We start from the raw sequence: 13,567 nt of genomic DNA, 5'->3' as shown, positions 1-13,567 counted from the left end.
CAAACTTACAATTAAGCAAATAATTGCATATGTCTGCTGTGATATATCAATATTTGCAATTGAAAGTTGGTGCTATGAGCGGATGGCTCCGTGTCGTACGTGCTGAGGTAATTCAATTTAATAGTCGACTTGGCTTCTCCCTGAAGAAAAAACTTGGAAATTTTTGAATGTGTTCCGCGGCAAAGAGAACTGCAAGAAATCCAAGAACGTTTTCAATTAGTTGGAAATCCTCTGTCATCTTTAAAATAACGAACTGAACTTTGTTGATGAAATACCAAACCAGTCGATATTTGGCGAGCATCTTCCTCTGGGAGTAGTGTAAAAAGAAAACTTGCTTATGCCGCGGCGTCGCCAGTGGGAAACGAAAGAGAAATTTTTTGTTGCTTATTAACCTTTCACTGCAGTACAATTGACTTTTCCCCACCCCGGATAATTGTGATGTTAGACCCAATTTAGTGTGCTTTTGACTTTGAGATATGAACTTCAAGTGAAGGAAAATGCATGATCTGTACTTGAAACGCAACATGTGATCTTCCTGCGTGTTTTGGAAACTGTTGGTTGCATATCTCCGCTTCAGCAGAAACCACATTCCTTGAAGCAGGCCATCAGTTTTTGAGTTTTTAAGACTTTTAAGCTAGTCTTGGTGTATAGCTCCGTTTCAAACCATAGCTGTTGTTCCGCCTTGAGAGGAACTGAGCTCTCCAGCTGTAATTCTGTTCTTTTTTTTTTTTGTTGCTTGTCATGGACAAACCAACAACGGCCCTAAGCATTCTAGAGTAATTTCGACTACTTAGTTTAACGACTTTCAAGATCAGTGGTTTGGACGATGGATTGTTGTACTTAGATGCCCAGTCATCCTGTTGTGACGTCGCACTGGAATTACTAACTCATTGCTGTAAATAGTCAAATACGACTTTTCCAGTTTCGATTTTTTGATGGAATCGTTGGACTATGTTTGAATTGCCTTTTTCCACCCACGGTGTCGCAATTTGTTTCGCTTTACGGTGAAAATTCAGACGTTTTGTGGGAGTATTGTTTAAGCTTGTTTGGATTCCGCCAACTCTGATCCAAGACCAAGTTTCCTCCGTAAAAACGGAGACCTGATCAGTCTTAATAAACTGGTCATAGCTCCATTATATCATCGATTTCTTCGCCTGCTTCTTCTAAATGTGATCATTAATTACACATTATCACCTACAAAGGGTTTAGCGTATGATATCGAGTGGACGAAATTCGATTTTCTCTCGGTGTTGGTAACTCATATCGACAAAAGATCCCAAGAAAAAGCAGTCTGGCTGAGAGCTAATGTTTGAATGAGGGGCTTAAATTTCAATACTTGTCAAAGTTAGATTTCTGCGTATGTCTTGTGGTAGTAGTTATGGATCTCAAGGAAAAAGAAGACGACCACGGCTATGAGAACTCTACAGAACAATAGGTTTAACTAGCAAAACTGAGCAAAGGCTCTGCACCTGCGTTTTACATTTTGATACATTTCTTTGCCGTTCTTGTCTTGACAACGACGTGAAATGATCAAATTTTAGGTTGTTTGGAGGACGCGAACACCTGACGATGAATTTTCACTGAATTTTTTCTCTAAATATCCACACCGTTCTCAACAATTTTATACTTAGAATGTAGTAGATTCACATTTTCCATGGCGAACGACTTGGAGTAATCGCAAGATTATTACAGTAAAGGGAAATGATATTTTTAGACAATGTTCTCGTAGCCGTGACGGTCGTCGTCTTCTTTGCTTAATGTCCATAGTAGCACTCTAAGAAGAATCATTACACTACGGCATCCATGTTAGGAAAGGACTCATTACGATATGGATCCAAAAGTGCACTCTCAAGTGAATCATAACTCTGCAAAATTGAGTCATTGAGTCATAACCGAAACTAAAATGGTTGTCATCACTCAGTGAGTAATTGTGAAGCTTTGAATTCATCCATTGATGTTTCATTTCATAGAGATTATTTTAGTACATTTTATTGATTAATATCAGCGTATATTTTGTCAAATATTTCGATAGAGGCTTCAAATGATCAGGAACATTTCCATTCGCATTTTTCCATGGAACGTTAAGACTTTGGAGGAGAGGTGCATGCCGCAAGTTCGTTGATCCACTTCAAGAGTTGCAGTAGGCATATTACACAAAATTGGTAGCGGAGAATACCGCTCAATTACTTTCAAGAGTGATTCTATTGCAATACATTGATAATTATGTGTGTAGGAATAAATGAATTTTTAAACATGTGTGAACTTGGGTCATTTCTCTGAAGTAACAGTCACTGTTTCTGTGATAAGCGTACTCTGCCATGATCAGCTGTATTTACAGATAAAGTCATTCAATATTCTCAAGGAATTTATCACCTTGTTTCCCAGACAACGCCCAGTTTGTTGGAGGAAAGCTACAGTTTGTCCTTGGAAACGAGTCCATTTTCTTTTCCAACATTTTGTGTGCTTTGTGTTTGCTTGGCCTCATTTCTTTCTCGGATGATAGAACTTATCCGAAAAAACTTGGGAAAATTCATTTAGGCAATGAGAAACGGATCCAAAGATTTGTATTAAGATAAAACACGAGTGGAATTCTAGATGAGATTAAGAGTCTTTATGTCTTTAAAGATTGTTCGGTTTGCACTGTATAATATCAATGGAAGGACCAACGTAACACGTATTAAAGTGATACTGGCCTCTTTGCTATGTATGGTACTTTGAGAAAATATAATAAAAAAAGCACCATCGTAATGCCGGATTTCTTGTAAGTGTACACTTCTCATTCGACGACAACCGCTGTTTATTCAATCCATCCAATGAAGTGCGACGTTTTTGAATGAAACATATTTCGTGTCAACTCGTGTAGGAGACGACAAGTTTTCCCACCCATTGTTCTCTTGATATTAGACGATTTCAGTATAAAGTAAAACGACTTTGCTATGACATCATTAGTATATTAAGCCTACAAAGCACTTTGCGCAGAACCATTTTTAATTTTATTCTTTGAATTTTTCTCATTTATTAAGGCCTTGACCTTGTTCCATTCTCAGTCTAGTTGATCTCACCTTACTCAGTGCAGTGCAGACAGACCGTTTGACTACAGACCAGTTATAAGCATCTTTTACGTCCAGGCTTAAAACGGTAAGTCCCTATTAATCCTTTTAAAGTTTATTTTTAAACAGATGTGGTCTCTATCCTTATCTTTGTATTAAATCCGTGCAAATTTTTCTCCACTATATTTAGCGGGTTTATTTACAAATGCACAGGTTTAACAAACAAAGAGTTTAAAACAACTTGCTTTGTCATTCGTCACGGTGAAATAGGAATGGATTGATTAAAAAAAGTAGCATGATGTTTTTTTTGGTCCGCCATGAATTTCTCCTCTTACACATCGTTTCAGTCGCAGTAAAATCTACGATCTTGGCAATTTTGAGATTGCTTAAAAAGAAAAGAAAGAAAGACATAAAGCTTTAGAATGTTGATTTACTGGATTTCAACACTTTGACGCTTGTAAAAGATCTCCAGAGGAAACTTTATTTGACAGTTTCTCAGTGACTTTTCTGCCGCTTTTGCCCTTCGCGTGATATGTGTCACAGAAAAAGCAATCGTGTTAAATATAGCACCATCTTATATTTTGAGCGTGTCGTCTATTTTCATCTTTGATCAATTAACTCAAACTGTTTCCCCTCAATTCCCAAACATTTGTGGCAGTCGTTAAGCAGATTTAGTCTTAGCCATTTCCTATTCTTTCTCAATCTGTTTTTTAATGATATAGTTGACAAAAGTGAAAAGGCTTTGGTTTTAATCTCTCTCTAATTAGTCCATCTTTTATTTGTTCATATTGTCCGAGCTACCATATAACCGGAAGTTACCCTGATATTGAGTTTCCATGACAGTCGCGTGGGTAGGATCATTCTGTTTCTGTGATTCTATTTTTTACTCAATACTCCATCAGTTTCACTTAATTCATTCGTAATAAAATCTCACGATTCTTTTTCGTTTGATGCTGGGCAGGGGTGCTGTCCTCTATGATTCAAATGGTCTTTGTTTGTCAAATCTATTGGCTCACGCTGTCCTTTGCTTTGTCAGCTTTCAGTCTTTTTTCTTCCAAACTAGCCACGAGAAAAACAAATGTGTAGCTTTAAGGTGCACAAGGTTTTAAGTAAATACCATTAAAATAAAACATCGCCGTCAGAGAACCAAGATAAGGGTACTAATGACTGAAAGATGTATTGTCTAAGTAAGTGTTCTTGAATGATATTGAATACAAAAATCTACATGGCCTTATTTTATGATGAAGAGTAGAAATAAGCGACGCTGATCTTAATTTTTTATCTGTATTGGATTAAAGTCGACCCTTGTTAGCCTTAGTTAAGGGAAACCTTACACTGACCGTCACATATAAACTTATTTAGACTTTATTGGGCCTAGTTGCCCAACTTACACAAAGTCAGTAACGTTTTGATCATGAATGGCTTTTGTTAGAACAAAGATACTATTAACAAAGAGCACCGGATATGTTGCCGTTTGTGTGTGTCTGCTTGCGTTGTTTGTGCCGGAAAACCAGGCCTTAAGGTTGTTCTAACAACAATTGCAAAAAAGTCAAGAACCTTGTGCAGCCTTTGTTCTACGGCTTTGTTTTGTTGTTAGTGGAGGTGCTGCCTTGACAACCATGTTTTCCTGCGGATGAATGTTCAATGTGTTGATGAGATATGACAACGCGATTTTTTTTTGTTATGGTTTTGTTCATTGTACTGTGACATGTTCAAAAGTCCGATGGGTTCACGTTTCAAATAAAGGGTGTGAGTGGTTAAAAGCTAGCCTCAAGTCCTCAAAGAGATTAACTAAGTGCCTCTCGAATTAAAATCATTGGTTCTCGGCGAACGCCATTTACGAACTTGAGGAAAATGGGGGTACTTTTCAGTAACTCTCGTAAATTGAATTCAGGCATAAAGGATATTTATTGCACCTTTATTGTAATAACGGCTATATCTTTAAGTTGTTGAAATCTCAAAGCTTAAGTCTTAATTAACATCATCGGAAAAAATATTGAGGATAAAGGAAAATAAATTTTTGGGGGGGAAAGTCGTGGCTAAGATTGCAAATGAGATAGAATATTGCGCCTTTGAAACTTGGATGTATTAGCCCAACCAATATTCGCTGATCTCAGTGAATTTTAATGACACCGTGTGCGTAAAGAGACGGCAAAACAAAGGAAACGTTAGATCAGTGGTATTGGAAGTTTCTTCCAAACCAGGCCATGTCCGGAGTGACAGATCTCACTGTCACCTTGTTAATTGGTTAACACTCCTGTTATCTCGTCTTACACTTAACTAATGACGCACACATTGAGTACCGTCTAAACAAGATGTATTGTTGTGCTTTGAGTACAGTGTTAAGCCTAAAGATGTGCATTCTTGCTAAGCAAATACTGATGAATCTATTTAGTTCAAGCGTGATAGTAAGGATCATAATGGATATTTAGCCTCCAGCTTCCTTTGCGGGGGTCAAAATGTTTGGACTTAATTGCCATTCTTCAAATTACGAACTGAAGTCTCAAGAACAATTACGGGGAAATAAACGAACATGAGCAAAGAAAATTACTTGAGCTGCCGGAAAAAAGTAAAATTGGTTGTAATACGACAACAACGGGAGACTGATAAAGCTAGAAAGTTTTACGAAGACTAGGCTTTATTTGTTGGCAAGTAAGTTTTTTAATCAATAAACTGAAAACATCCCTGTCAGATGACCTGTTTTAGTCGGTGTTGTCTTCGGTGAAGGGACAGCTGTGTATTCAGAGATACAGTTATTTTCGTCGACCCTGACTGACTCATAACATGATCGAATGATATCGATCAGTGCGATAGATGACAATTGTATCAATTGCGGAGAATCAGGTATTACTAATAATATAATTACTGTATTTGATCTCCAAATGCGTAGTTTAAGCTAGGCTTTGGCCGCCGCTTAATTAAGAAAGCAACTTAACACTTGTAAGAGTCCCTTCAAAAAACTGATATAAGCATCAACAGGCAAGGAGGAGGAACACTTCAGACACAAATCAAAAAAGTGTATTTGCAAGCAATTTTGAAACAACCTCAGGCCCCAGTTGTTCAAAAGGTGGATAACGCTATCCACCGGATAAATCACTATCCACTGGATAGCGCAATTGGTTTCGCTATGACTTATTCACTGGATAGTGATTTATCCGGCGGATAGCGCTATCCATCGCGTTTGAACAACTGGGCACAGAATTTTAAGCCCGTGACTGCGTTAGTCAAGACTATTGATCTCTACGAATCAGATCTGATTGCCGTAGGGTTTGGTCAATCCGTTCTGAGATCCTTTTGTTCCAGTGAAGATTCTTCAGTCTTCTTGCCTAAGAATGCTTTCGTTTCTAAAGCTATTCGTCAACTGGTGTTTACCACTATGTCGATGAGAACTTGAGTTGGCTAAGCCACGTTTCCAGGCACATCTGCTTGAATTCACTTTCAGAAAACTTGGCCTTAGTTTTGACTCTCAAAAATGAATGAGTCGTCGAAACTCTTTTCTAACTTTTTGCATAAGCTCCTGCTTTTGGAGATCACTAGTGGCGCATAGCAACGGGGATGAGGAGAGTGAGTGACGCCCTGCATCAATCTATTGTAGGTTACTGCTTCACTTTTTAAAAATCTACAATAAACAGTTAATTATTACTGAATAAAGTAACTACTTATCCCAGTACTAAGGATAGCATTGAGAGCTACGGTAGCTTATGTTCTTGGATAAACAATATTCCTATAATTTGACAGTTTTACCAGACCCAAGAATGACACAGTCAAAATGATCGCACTTGATGTTGTGTCCAGAGGCGTTGATGTGGTCGGCAATGTGATCTAGCAAATTATGAAGCTCAGCGTCCATGACATAGTTTTTCAGTGACTATTTTAGAACACTTTAAAGTATTTTTAATGATCTGTTAACGAGTAATCTCCTTGGCGCGAACAGATTCTTTTAATATTTGCACTTTGTATCGTAATTCCAAAATGCATTCTTCTCAGGTTTTGGGTTTGAAATGTAGGTTGAGCTGTTATTATTATTGTCAAGTAATAGTCCGCGGTGGCTAAATTTTCCACTACCTGACGTTTTTTAGCTTTCAACTGTCCAAGCTGGATTATCTCACTGGGTAGTTTCAGTTTCTATCAATCTGGTTCAGTAAGTTACCGAAGCTATGGCATTCAATTTATGCTCTCATTTCAGGATGTTATCGAATCTGAGCGAATAAAAGATATTCAGTAACTAGTCTTTAATTTCCATCATGTTCACGTATTGAAGAGTTTGTACATTGAGCTACTAAGTTACACCTGGAGTGTTTATTATATTGTTTTTCAGTTCTCGGACCCAGACCTATCGGGATCAACATGTGAATAGTTTTAAAAATTATTTCCGTGTCGGTTACCTTTTTAAATGTTCGTCGAAACTTCAAGTTTATATTTGTGTCTTATTTCTTATTAAGTTTTGAGTTTGTATGGTTAAAGTCATCGTCATCATTCGACTGCTGTCGAGACTGCAGATACAACGCCACGCCACAGTACATCGAAAGTTATTTGTTGATAGAGTTATTGCACTAGCACATCAACTTTCCCGGTAGCAAAACACAACATGGTTTAGACCCCAGTTAGCTATTTACAAAGGGTAACAAATTTGTTTTCGGGATTTCTTAAGAGAAAAATGGCCGTAAAATTTCTCATTCAAAAAGTCTTTTCTTGTGAAAGATAATCATGGTATCAGACATAGTAACAGGCGGGCATTATTAAACCACGAAACACCAAAACACCATGTATGATCCCATCATACATTGAATACTAACCGATGAAGGTTGGATTTGAGATTAAATATCACTTTAGGCCTAATTAGGCCTAAAACGTTATTGCTCCTAATTCATTGAAATTAAAATTATGATTCAGATTAAGACTGAGATTAGGCCTAAAACGATATTTAATCTCAAATCCAACCTTTGTCGATTAGCATTCAATGTAAGATGGGGTTATACATGGTGTCTTGGTGCTTCGTTTCGCTGTTTCGGTATTTCGTTGTTTAGAAAAACCAGGAGCGCATGAGAAGGAGCTTGCCTCTCCTATACAAGCCCCATGAGTCAACTTTTGCTCGTATCTTTCTATTTTTAGAACGCCACGAGTTCTTCGGCTCTGCACACACTGTTTAGAATGGCCAATCAGAATAAAGTTATTGTGGAACAAAGACAAAAATAGCAAAAACAATGTACACAAATTGTGCAAATTGATGTAAATAGTTGTAAATGTGAATCTCCTGCTGAAGGATTAGTTCTAAAAATAGAAAGATACGCGCAAAGGTTGACTCAAGGATATAATGCATTGGGAGGCTCCTAGTCATGGGCTCCTAGTAATACGTAATAGGCTGAAGCAGGAACCCATGACCGGGAGCCTACACCTCTCCCATACAGGGCCTATGTCACGGCAATTTTACAGACCGATCTATTTATAGACTACCTTTTTCCGAAAAAAAAAAAAACAAAGGCAGTTCTGGTTCGGTGACCCTATGACGTCAGTTTAGTTTCTTGTATTGGTTATCGGGCTCCTGTGGGAGTCTCATTCGCGGGAAATTCAATCTAAACATAAATCAGTCTGTGAAAACGCCTTGACACGAACAAAATGGATTCGTAGGCTCCGGGTCATGGGTTCGTGGCTAAGGGGAAGGATTTTCTTCCAATCTCTTCACGTTTCTTGGATCGGCTTTCTCAACGGAACAGAAGTGTAGTCTTGTCGCTCTGTAAAAGTTCTGAAGGCGAAAAAACACAAAGAGATGCAACTGAAACAAAATGCTTTTTGAGCGGCAGTATTGAAAAATCTGAAACGAGTTACAAAGTCAAATAAACCGAAAAAAAAGGGGACAAAGGGTTTTTGAAGTTTTTTTCCCGTTTGAAGGGATCCGTTTGCAAGGCTACGGTGGTTAGCAAACAGCCAAGCTGCCAGCTTTTCCTAATGCTGTTACTGTCTGCAAAGCAGACGTATTTTTGTTTGAATTACACTGTATCGGCCTACATCTTGGATAGCGAGACGAACAGATGTCTGAGGCGTAGCGAGATTTTAGGGTAGCAAGGTAACAAATGCATTAATCACTAAATAGTTTTGACTGGCTTCGAGTAAACTCTCCTTTGATAAGATAAAATAACAAGATTGTGAAAAGTAATTTAAATAAAACATGATGGGAACTTTCGTTGTGGCATTATAAACTTAAATTTGAACCGGATGACTTCAACGGACTTAGTTCCGTTTCTTTCCTTATCCCTTTTACATTTTTGTATAATATTTTGAATGTGTGAATATTACAAACCATACATCGGCCTCCACTTCATGCTTTTTTCAGTTCTTCCGCGAAAAATGAATATTGCGATGACTTGCTCGTGCTTGTTTTGCCGAATTCCTTGGCTTTGTGTCGGTAATTGCCAATAATTAAAATCCTCGTGGCCACAATCGACATTTTTGATTAGCAGGTGACTTTGATTGTGACATCAGTTATGACAAGAGAGGATAAGGTAAGACAACAGACCCATGGATCTCTTCCACTGATACTTTTTTTTAGAATATAATTTTAGCTACGCAAACGTTTTTAGAGAGGCACCTGATTTTGTAACGACGTAATGAAATTTTTAAATATGCGCGGCATTGGGAACGAGAACTTAAAATAGCTTTGCGAAACTAAAAATAGATTTTCAAAAACTATGATGGGGCATGGGGGTCCGTTCCCTAACCTCATCCTCTCTGGGTTGTAAAGAACATTTGAAAACTGTTTTAACTTATTATAACTTCTCCCTATTCAACCAATGTTCAGAGAGGAAACTTGAAGCCCAGAGAAGAGACCTGAGACGTAATTTAGTTTAAGTTCGTTCCAGGAAGTCTTGTTTTATTGACTTTTCGCTGTTATTAGCGTAAGTTATGTCACAAGGATATTTTCTGGGTACAACCTCCGTCACTTACAATGATTCAAGCCTGCTTTCGAGAACTATTAATTTTGTGTTCCGGTAATCGGAAAATCGTTATCCTATGGAGAATGATGATTTACCAGTTAATTTAATACTCATTCAAGCCTGTGCTAATCGAGGTGGAACAATTACTGGCACTTGCAAGCTGGGAGAGCAAAAAGAGGTACGTATGAATGGAAAAAGCCGGCAAATCAATGAGGCCAAGTAGATGAAAACCATAGTTACCAATCACCAGACCAAGTATAATATTGTTGCATAAATAAACAACTACTTATTTCTGTAAGAAGATCAAGTTCTCTTCAATCGCCTATTGCAAGGTACAAGGATTAAATACATCGTTTTCTCGTGATATTCTCGTGATTTCGGTACAATAGTAGTATAAGTGACAATTGTTTAAATTGATGCTGATTGGTAAAGACCGAGGTCCCTGTAAAAGATAAGAAGATACATGTAATATAATTATGATGATGATGATGATGATAATAATAATCACGACCCCCGTCGGAGGTATTGTACAATTTCGGGGCATAAATAAGTTATATTAATGAAGTCAACCTCCATTCAAGTTAACGTTTTAAGAATATTCGTCATTTCCATCCAAAGTCGCATTGAAGGTATATCTCTTCTATCAACTGCACTATAAGAAGTGACAAAACTGAAACAGAACTTCAGACTTGGAGTATATTGTTTTAATTAAGGTAGAAACGTTTCGGTAAGACAGGTTGCCCCCTAACTGTGTCTCAGTGTTTTCTGCATTTCGTGTTTAAATTGATAAGACGAGTCAATATTAACGAAAAAAGTCACATTTGTTTCCACCAGTTAATTTAAAATCCACCGTACTCTTGATTGACGTATTCATGTGACAAACAGCTGAATTTTTAGTTCTCGCGTGCCCATCCTATGATCCAAAAAATAAATAAAAAACAAGAAACAATTTGCAATTAACTTGAAATTGAGGTTTAGTCGAGTCGGACGTAAATAAAGATGAAACTGTACTAGTGATCGATCCAAATGGCATCAGGTGAAATAGACCTTTTTCGGTGGAAATTACGTGTCATCATAACAGGAAGCCGGTTCCATTTTAGGGATGGCCAAACTGTGGAAAGTGAAATAATCCTTTGCCATCGCCTGCTTTGCAAGTAACTTCCCTTGGAGTACCGGGTTTTTTTTTTACGGATATATTTTCTGCTTAGGCAAGGAGAAATTGAGAAATTAAAGTGTTCAAGCACCTGTAACCTGTTTATTAATGTACTGAAAAATATCGCCAAAATTCAACCGAAGGGCATGCACAGTACAATTACACCCGACAAAAAACCTGAAACTTTTGGTTGTTTACGTATAAGTTGTTAATTTTTTTCTGTAGAGGAACAGAAAGGAAACGCAATATTGGAGTTCAGTTCGAAAGTTTCAACAAGGTGGGGAACCGGTTTTAAATTCCCCAAAGACTGCAAACCGGAAATCGTTGACTGCTACTGAGAACCTTGCTTGCCTTTTTCCATGCCTTTTATCCGTTTTTACCACACTTTTGTTATTATTGCAATTTAAGAACAAGAAGAACCCATTAAAAATATTTTTTTTCTTCGTTTAATTTTCGATCGAGAAGGCATTTTCGTTCCACGTAATTGAAAAGGAAAGAAAACAGGAAGCAAAAAGGATGACGTCAGCGACAACTATAGTAACCAAGGGATGCAAGTGGGAAGAAGCTTGGTTTTGATACTAAATCATGTTAATTTGTAGTCATCTTGGACATAAACACTCAATAATATTACTTGATATTGTGGAAGAAAGTCATCGAGGTTTGGTAGATCGTGCGAATTTTTCACTTTGTAGTACGTGTTTGAACCCCCAAAACTAGTAAAACAATACTTCTCAGCTGTGCACGTTTCTTGTCTCTTCGTCAGTAGTATAAAGCGTTTTTAACGGTGCCACTCTCACTCCAAATATCTGATATTCAAATTGCATTTGTTTATAACACAAATAAAACTACCGTCTTTTTCCATCTCGGGAATGGAATGACAAACGTCGAGTTGAAAAGTAACTATGAATACGTATCCGTACTTAACATATCAAACACTAAATTCTCCAAACACTGCAATGACATCACTGTGACATCAAAGCGCCCTCCCAAAATGCAAATTCCCGAAGCACTTTTCTCACTCGAACTTGAGCTACAAATAGCACTAGCCATATATACATTGTCAGGGCAGCTGTTGTGAAAAGGCATATTTACTGGTGGGTAAAAATAGATCTCTGAATTTTTATTTCCGTCGAACAACGAACTATAAACAGCGTATAACTTACGATGAGATTCCGAAAGGTTGACTTGTGACCAAATTTTGGGATCGAATAGCTGGTTTTACACGTTCATTTCTTGTTTAGACTCCATCCAGTGGCGGAAGATTCTTCATTTTCGCTTACTTTTTCGACGTGTTACGGTAGAATCCTCTTCGACTGTTAGTTGAACTGTTGTTTCTTTGCAGCTTCCGATCTTCGGATGCTGCAGACATTTAATGATAGAGGTAAATTCCTTCAATCTAGTGTTCCTTGAAAAACCAGGATAGCCGAGGGATCGCAAAAGCAAGTCGTCAGGTCGAGCAACGACCGAGAAATTGTTTTCAACTCAAAAATATTAAACCTAATGCAACCCTAACTCTCTCGCACAGTAGCGATCGATGATCCCATCGTTTTTCTGAGCCTCGAGAGCCTGAGAATTTTCCAGCGAAAATGTGAAGGCTTGCACTTCAACCAGTTTACTCGAAATGAAATCGAAGCATCAATGTGTGATGATGCGATGATTCGATGTTCACACAGCTGTCCAAAAAATAGTCATAAGAAAGTTTCCCTCTCGGTGGACTATGAGCTTCACACGATCATATTTTTTGTGTCAGTGATCGCAAATCCTCTCGAAAGAGTAAACAGAACTTCTTGCCTCGGAAAAGGAATATCGTGGTAATTCAACGTTTATTGTTGACAAGCCCGAAGCGATCGTCTTGCTTTCCGCTTCGCATCGACAGAGCTTTTTGTAATGCCTTCAGTTTTTCTTAAATCTTTGTAGTTCTCTTTTCTGGTGTATTTCTGCCGTAAACATGCGTCCCTTCGATTGACATCATTTCGATTAATTAAAATGGTGTTGGACAACGTCTGTTGTCTACACCTGTGAAGTCGAGGTAGATTTCGTATAATAATCCAAGATCGTAGGGAAAAGACTTCCGGTCCAAGTTTTCGGGTATTTGTAGCATTTACTTCGTGTTTCTTGGATATTGGCAACCCCAGGAACGAATCTCGTGTCTCGTGCTTGTAGCCTCGAGAATACTTTTTCAGTGAGATCATTAGTTCTAAGAGAACTCTGGCAAAAATCACTGATCGCAAGTCGTATGACATCATTTCACGCAATGAAAGATCCCTTCTAGCTCAAACTAGAGGATCCTTTGTCCGTTTATGGTTTCTTCGAACACAAATCTATCGAGGACTAGGAAACATCTTTATCTTCCTTCGACCGCCCACATTTTGAACAGACAATTTGCAAGAACCGTAACCTATCGTAGGCATCATTGATAACAGAGCATTCCA

General features: G+C 38.0%; 1 protein-coding gene and 1 long non-coding RNA gene across 8 annotated transcripts in view; one reads left to right on the top strand and one right to left on the bottom strand.

Moving 5' to 3' along the window:
* The window catches only part of LOC138038378 (myocyte-specific enhancer factor 2C-like), a 30,987-nt gene that overhangs the window by 2,829 nt on the left and 14,591 nt on the right, over positions 1-13,567 (top strand). For 2 of the 7 annotated variants that reach the window (XM_068884202.1, XM_068884196.1), the window contains exon 1: positions 10,419-12,229. The gene's annotated coding sequence lies outside the window, so the exon portion shown is untranslated. The other 5 variants (XM_068884199.1, XM_068884201.1, XM_068884197.1 and 2 more) reach the window with 5 other exon arrangements.
* On the bottom strand, positions 9,887-12,438 carry LOC138038383 (uncharacterized). Its single transcript, XR_011130228.1, has 2 exons — positions 12,299-12,438; positions 9,887-10,424 (listed from the first exon to the last, which is right to left on the bottom strand). It is a non-coding gene; the product is annotated as an uncharacterized lncRNA (long non-coding RNA).

Source organism: Montipora capricornis, chromosome 2 (genome assembly GCF_036669925.1).
Source record: "Montipora capricornis isolate CH-2021 chromosome 2, ASM3666992v2, whole genome shotgun sequence".
Lineage (NCBI taxonomy): Eukaryota > Metazoa > Cnidaria > Anthozoa > Scleractinia > Acroporidae > Montipora > Montipora capricornis.
This window is presented reverse-complemented; position numbering and strand designations above follow the sequence as displayed.